Below are 8,265 nucleotides of genomic sequence, written 5' to 3' on the forward strand. Positions count from 1 at the left end.
ATATGACTATTTTATTTAGTATTTAGACATACAAAAACTTATTTTTGAAATTTTTCTCTATTTTGATGCCATTTAAACGTTTTTGAATTTTCAGATTTTTTCCAGATCTGAGTCAGGTTTTGAAAGACTTCTCATAAGACTTAGTGGGAAGTCTTCCAAAATCTTCTAAAGTCTTCTGAAATCTTACAAAGTCTTCCGTAATCTTTAAAAGTCTTCCGAAATTTTAAGAAGTCTTTCAAAGTCTTCTCTAGTCTTTTGAAGTCTTTTTTTTTTTGGAAATTCCTCAAACTATGTATCAATTTTTAAATTTTCTTATGTTTTTTCACTAACTTATCTTTTTTTTTTAAAGTTCTTCATTACATGGTTCTCATATTTCACAACTTTAAAGATAGATCTATAAATTTTGAATATATGTATTTGTGTGTGTTTTATATGTTAGATTTTTAAAAGTTATAGATTTAACATAATATGACTGTTTTATTTATTATTTAACATACAAAAACTTATTTTTAAAGTTTTTTTCTGTTTTGATATCATTTAAATGTTTTTGAATTTGCAGATTTTTTCCAGATATGGGCCAAACTTTGGAAGATTTCTCAGAAAACTTCTCGGAGACTTCTCAGAAAACTTCTCGGAAGACTTACGGGGAAGTCTTTCAACTTCTTCCGAAGTCTTCTGAAATCTTACGAACTCTACTGAAGTCTTTTGTAGTCTTCCGAAATTTTAATAAGTCTTCCAAAGTATTTGTAGTCTTCTGAAGTCATTTTTGGAAATTCCCCAAACTATATATCAATTTCTAAATTTTCTTTTGTCTTCTCACTAATTTGTTTAATTTTTTCAAGTTTTTTATTACAGGATTCTCATTTTTTACTACTTTAAAAGTAGATTTATAAAATTTGAATATGTCTTTTGTATATTTTATATTTTAACTTATAAAAAAGTTGTAGATTCAACATAATGTGATTGTTTTATTTAATATCTAAGCATACACAAACTTATTTTGAAGTTTTTCTCTGTTTTGGTGCAATTTGAACGTTTTTGAATATGTAGATTTTTCAGATATGAGTCTGAAGTCTTTCGAAACTAAAGTGAAGTCTTCCGAAGTCTTCTGAAATCTTACGAAATATTCTGGAAATTTGGTCACTTAAGTGGAGTCCAAGCTTATCTATGTCGAGGAATGGTCTCAAGATCGAGTTGTAATATTTTTTTTGTGGTATGTTTTATGATTGCTATGTGTATTCTTTTAGTTTTGAATTCTTCCGTAAACTTGAAAATATTTTAGGGGGTGTATTCAACTAGGTATTTGAGGTGATTTGTATTAATATGACAAATCCATTGTTATTCAAACATGTATTTAAAAAAACATTTTAAAATCTACTGTTATTGAACTTGTCATTTCATAAAACACTCTGAAACTTACTATTATTGAACAAAATTGAAGTTGAAGATTTCAGAGTGTTTTAAGTGTTTTTAGAGTGTTTGAGAGAGGTTTCTTAGTTTTAAAAATAAAAACCAAATCTCATAGTTTTAGATGAGATTCTAGATTTGTTTAACAAAAATCACACCAAATTCTCAGATTCTTCTGCAATCATCTAGAAACTCACTAAAAAGAAAATCACTTCAAATTTCATATTCAATACACTCATCTTAATGAAAATATGGTAATTATGTTGATGTCCACACTATTATTGAAGTTATTAATACTACGTAGCAAAATTCATTTTAACCATTCTACCCACTTATAGCAAAACAAAAACACAAAAATTTAGTCAAATTTACTAAATCTGAGAGAGAAGACTTCTAAAAAAAACTTAGTCAAACTCTCAAAAGATCAAACAATACATAAGTCTCGAGAATAAAATTCTTATGGGAAGGCTTCCTTTAACATTATCAATAACAGAAGACTTCTTAAGAATTTTTTTTAAAAATTAATGAGAGAACAAGTTAAGACTTCTCTCAGAATACTTCTTTAAAAGTCTCCTCGGAAAACTTCTTCTTGGAAGACTTCTCAGTAGATTTAACGGGAATTAAGCGGAAAACTAAAATTTAAGCGGAGAACTTTAACTTTAAGTGAAAGTTGAAATTTTAAATTTCATTTAAGCTAAAAAAGTATATCGTATGATCTAAGAAAACACATTAAACCACATGAATTGATATTCTTGAAGTTACTTACCACTTTTGAGAATTAAAAAAAACATATCTTGAAGTTACTTAACAGTCTTGAAAATACACATTTTACAAAAACAAACGTACATGACCGCCTCAGAAGTCTTCTGAGCAAGGACTTCTTAAGAAGTCTTCTCGGATTAGCTAAAAACATTAATAAACATGAATATTTATAACCTCATAATTCTGAAAAAATTATTTATGAATTCCACCCGGGAGTCCCAATATTGACTAATAAACATGAATTAACAAGAAAATATTTAAAATCCATTTTAAGTTTAATAAAATTATCGTAGAAAACTTCCTAAGAAGTCTACTCTAAAGAAGACATCTTGTGAAGTCTTCATTTGTAAATAATGGTTTACCTTTTAATTTGAAAGATTTTCGAAAATGCAAGAGAAGACTTCTCATCGGATAAACATGTTAGTTTTGCAATTGACTGAAGTTACTTTTTATAGAAGACTTCATAAAGTTTTTCCAAAGTCTTCTCAATGCCGCAAGAAGTTCATCTGGATATTTTTGCAATTGACTATATTGACTTTTTCAGAAAATACTTCTATAAAAGTGTTCCTTTAGAAGACTTTAGAAGTCTTCTCTCGTAACCAAAAGTTTGACCAAAAATCTGGAATAAAATTTGAGAAGACTTCTCAAGAAGTTTTCTCACCTAATATTAAATGTTTTAATATCATTTTTCAAGTGCAAAAGTAATCCACACAGACTTCTTGCGACACTGAGTAGACTTCCGAAAAACTTTCAGAAGACTTCTATAAAAAAGTCAAATTTCTGATAAATTTCGGTCAATTACAAAATTAACATGTTTTTCTCGAGAAGTCTTCTCTGGATTTTTTTTGGGTTTTTTTCTTAACAAAGGAAAATTAGAAGACTTATAAGGGAGTTTTCTTGATGTAGAATACATCTAACGAAGTTTCCTGAAAGTCTTCTTGAAATCTTCCGAAAGTCTTCCCGAAGAGATCTGAAAAAAAATAATTTCATACTTTGAACCTGTGAGATGATTTGCTTAACTTCTCCAAGCACCCATAACTTCACTACAAAAGCTACCAAGTTGTTAATGACCAAGAATCATGAGCTTCAATATCTTTATGAACCTTACAAAGTTTGGAATCAAAATCTTGATTTTTTGGATGAGTTAACTTAAAGAGAAAGTGAAAAAGATGTGATTTGTATGCATAAGTAATGAGATATGAAGAGTAAAAATCTGATGTATTAAGAGCTTGAAATTGGTTGTTCATGGTGGTTGGTATATTGATAGCAAAAATAATATTGTAAATATTTAGTGAAAATGAAGATGATAAAGTAAAATACTTATTTTCAAAAAGAAAAAAAATAATATCATTTTCGTGAATAACTCGAACTTCTAAAATAAATAGATAAAGAAAATTTCAAAAAAAAAACTATTTTTGTGTTTGATTTGAAATTTTAGATCATATTTAAATAAAAACCCTAAAAAAGGTTTGTAATAGTCGAAGCTATGTTTTTGAATCTTGATTATTGGCCTAGTATCCATGATGAATTTCCTTCTTTTTGAAATAATGTAGTTTCACTCATGTTTGTTCGCATGCAGCTTTAGAAAAAAAGACAATGATGCCTTATAAATGGCGTATAAAATATAGTTAGTTCCTGCATTATAAGAAATAAAATTTCCGCTTAGGACATCATTTTCTTACAAGTCACAATATCAAGTCTTTAGTTCTGTCATAATATGCAATATTAACCACGGTTAAGTATTCATGCTATTAATTTTTATATATCATTGTATTAAAATCAATTTGGTTAAATTGGAATAAATAATAAATAACTAACGGACTATTAGCCACGCTAATATTCCTACCATTAAACTTTATATGTTTTTGTTTTAAATCAATTTGGTTTAACTGGGATAAATAATAAATAAATAATATTTACATAACTAGAAGTTTACAAGTTATCAACATTGTATTCTTGTATTTTGGTGATTATCACTTCTGAAGTATAATATATTATATCTGAATTTATCTCAAATTTGTAGTTCATTGTTTTAATATTAATATATTTATCTTGTTTGAATATATCAATCAAAAACATTGAATTACTTGATTATTTTATCTAAACAAAAAAAAAATATTATGAAAGCCATTTAAAAATAAAATAATTACTCTTTTTTATTTTGGTTATGGTTTTTTCTAGGATGAATATTAAATTTTATACTGTATTTTAGAACTATTTTTACTAATATAGTTTTTAATTGTTAGTTATGTAGCGGTGGTGTTTTTTGTCAACAATGATTCTATTTATTTGATATATTTTCAAATGATTTTATTTTTATATATTTCGTTTGGGGCAGCTATAAAAGATGACAGAGGGAGAAGAACCGATTGTATATTTTTATAATCAGCATGTATTACATAAAAATTATCTGATCATAATCAAATTATTTCTTCTTCCGTCTTATTCACTTTGCCTACACGTACAAAACCGTGACGTAGTATAAATTGATAGAAACATCAATTTTTTTTTGTATAAGCTTATTTAGTTTAAGTAGTAGGTGAAGAGAGACACAAGGGAAGCTCCAACCAAAGAGCCAAGAGCCGGTACGGCTACGGAGGCTCCACTTGCGGCGGGTCCTGGTGCCGGAGCTCCAACCTCTGTGGCCATGACGGTGGTCATGGAAGCAGCAGCGAAAAGAACTCCACAGGCAATCTTCTTCATCTCCATTTCTAGTTGAGACCTGAAAGTTTTTTTTCTTTTTGTTTTTTAGTGGTAGTTTTGTTTCTTTCTTTTTTTTTGTTTCTTGCAGGTCTGAAGATAATTAGATGGTGATCAAAGGAAATTTATACGGGAGGTAGTTAACTTATTTTAATTAGGGATGTTTATTTTAGGTATGGATTCTTAACAAAATTATTTAGAAATTACATCAGTAATGTAATGTAAGTATACTGATCACCGTTGAATTTGTGTTCCATTTTGTGGTTTTGAGTTATTTAAGTGTTCCCATCCATATTTTTACCGGGTCAAAAAGTATATTTATTTCTAAGTTATAAACTCTATTTAGTTTATTTATACGAACTTTTAACCAAAATAAGAATACATCTAGTTTTTGAAAACGGCACTAAATAAAAATAAATAAAACATAGCATATTACTAACCAAAATTAGTATATTGAGAATTGAAAAGTTGTAAATTAGGATTTTAACGTTGTGCTATATCTTTATATATAGTATATGTATATACAGTTCCCGTTGATCTTAATACCTTTTAGAGTTATTGGTCTGCACATGCAAATGTCTAATTAAATTTCAGTTTCTTCTTATAGCATGCTTATATACATTTGTGTTCTGGCAGATCACATATCTTGATTCAGTTATCGCAATAGAGGTATTGTGATGTTTTACTTCTTTAAGGTTACTTAAGTAACCTAGTTGAATCAAAATAGCAGGCTTGGCATGCATAGAATCTGGATCACTATTTTTTCTAGGATATAAGTCACTGAGAGCATTTTCAATTCCATCTCGCTATGCTATTGTCCTTCCTCATAAGCTTTTTTTTGGCATGCATAGATTGTGGAGAACTATGTTTTTTTGGCTATTATGGCCTCCCAAATAGAAATCGCTTTATGCTAATTATATACTAATTCATATGGGAAAATAACTTCACTTAATCTACAAAATTTATTCGCATATGATTTGGAAAATAATCATGTTTTACGTGGGATAGTTTGAGGGCATATTTTATCTTGTTCTTTAAATTAGTTTGAATGTTTTACAAGGATCGCATGGATCTTGTGAGGTCCAGTGTCTTCATTACGTTTTCTCATCTAGTGACCTCTTTAAAAAGAAATAAAGCCCACTAAGCAATATATTTTTTGTATGCCAAATGGTCAGAAAGGGAATAACGAATGAATTAGCTTCTGTTTATGCTTCTTTTCCTTTTGATGGATACATTCTCATTAGCATAAAAATAGTAAAATTATTCGTGATCAGTATATTCTTAATAGTTTTGGTGTTATCTTGAACAAGATGCTCCGTACTTGCGACAAAAAAAAAAAAGATGCTCCGTACTTTGTGTTTGATGACATCAGCTTTCGGTGTATTTAAATATGGGAAATTTGGCAAAATGAAATAAAATAACTATGCTCTTGTCCCCTTAGAACTAAAACCGAAAATATTGTCCCTATAGTATAAACATTAATGAAAACACAGTTTAGTTCTTTCCAATTAACTTTAAAATACAATTAACGTTTTGTTATAAAGAAAAGTAATAAGCTTAATTACTGTTTTACTATTTTATCTAAGAAGTAAATAAGGAGCTTAAGAATTTAAAAAAAAAAACAGAACCCTACGTACTCTTCTTTCTCAATCGAAGAGTCATTTCTGTGGAGCCGTCGACACCTTCTTTCTCTGGCTTCTTAGCTCGTCGGGGAGCTTTAAATCATCATCACATCTTTCCATCGACCTCCTGCTTTCGTCTTTCCTCTTTAAACACCACTGATTACAATCATTTTGTAATCTCCGCCCGCTACGATTGGAGTTGTTCAAGCTCTGGAGAAAGCTTCTTGTCGCCGGTTCCCAAAATTTGGAGGTTAGGGTTTCGAAATCCCCTTTGTGATTTGTTTATGGCATGTACTAGGAAGAGATTGAATTCTTAAAAAAACAAATGAATTCATGTTTATGATTTTGATTGTAGTTTGCGGTTGAATTTGTTCCCAGGTTTATGTGCTATTTAAAATGTCTAATAGTTTGATTTTGAGATTGAATTATATTTTGTTTGGAATTTGATTCATGTTTATGGATTTTTTAATTTGTGAGCTCGATGTTAACCATGTTTAGACAAGTCTCTTTGCATGCCAGGATTTATCACCACTTGATCTGATCAATGTCCAGACCTTTGCTCATAAAATGATGAACCTAGCTGATTACAGAAAGAAGCTCGACCATGAGGGAGCATTGCTTCCCGGATTGATTGTTTAGCTGGTGAGTGCCCTGCCCTGTATATAAGTGTGTTTGGTGTATAGTGAGATATGATGTGTTGTTAACTATTAAAACAATGGTGGTCTCTTGTACATATGGTAGCAATACAACTTTTGGTGAGAAACTTAAGGAACAAGTGAAGGAAACACTAGACTTTTATGACAAAGGTGTTGCACCACGTAAGAACAACTTTTGGTGTTTAATGGTTTGTTTGTGATGGGTATTTGCTCTATTTATAGATGAGGGAGAAGAGAAAGCCGTAGAGTGTTCAGAGAAGAAAAAGAAGAAAGGAAGAAAAGACGGGAGAAATATGTGGAAGAACAAGAGAAGAAACAGAAGAAAAAAAAAAGCAAAGTAGTCGAAGAGGAAACAACAACAGATAAAGGTGATAGCAAGAAGAAAACCAAGTCGCAGGATGCTGAATAGACAACAAGACAAGTTTTTGTAGTGTTAGAAGTTTTCCTAGAACATGGCAAGCTCTGTTTTATTTTTGCCAAATTTATTTGGATTAGTTGTGAATTGTTCATATCACATAGTATGGATTGTCCACTCGACAAGTCTTGGAATGTAAACCTGCTCAACGCATACATACATCCGGACAATGTTAAAATCATCAGAGGTATGGCACTTAGCCGCAATCACCGGCCTGATACATATGGCTGGGCGTTTACAGAATCAGAGAAATATTCGGTAAAGTCAGGATTTCGAACGGAAACCATATACCCGGACAGAGAGGCAAGGATAATACCTTTCGGACCATATATAAAACATTTATTGGCCTTCTCTTGGAAATTAAATTGCTCACCAAAATTGCGGTATTTTATTTGGCAAATATTATCTGGAACATTACCAGTGTTTAAAATTTTAAGGACACGTGACATTGATTGTGACCTTAGAGCATGATTATTGCAAAGGTCTTTAGCAAAAATCCTTAATACACATATGTGTATATATGTATATGTATATACGCATATATAATATATACATATACATATATATACATATATGTGTATTAAGAATTTTTGCTAAGAACATTTGCAATAATCATGCTCTTAGGTGCAGCATCTGTAGTGCTGAGGAGGAAACAGTACATTATGTTCTTTTTGAGTGTCCATTAGCTCTACAAACATGGGCC

At 30.0% G+C, this 8,265-nt stretch overlaps 1 long non-coding RNA gene across 1 annotated transcript; it reads left to right on the top strand.

The window, feature by feature from the left end:
• The first annotated feature begins 4,502 nt into the window (after window positions 1-4,502).
• On the top strand, window positions 4,503-7,737 carry LOC108846948 (uncharacterized). The gene is made up of 3 exons (XR_001948844.2): window positions 4,503-6,741; window positions 7,011-7,133; window positions 7,370-7,737. It is a non-coding gene; the product is annotated as an uncharacterized LOC108846948 (long non-coding RNA).
• Window positions 7,738-8,265: the final 528 nt, after the last annotated feature.

Source organism: Raphanus sativus, chromosome 3, assembly GCF_000801105.2.
Source record: "Raphanus sativus cultivar WK10039 chromosome 3, ASM80110v3, whole genome shotgun sequence".
NCBI lineage: Eukaryota > Viridiplantae > Streptophyta > Magnoliopsida > Brassicales > Brassicaceae > Raphanus > Raphanus sativus.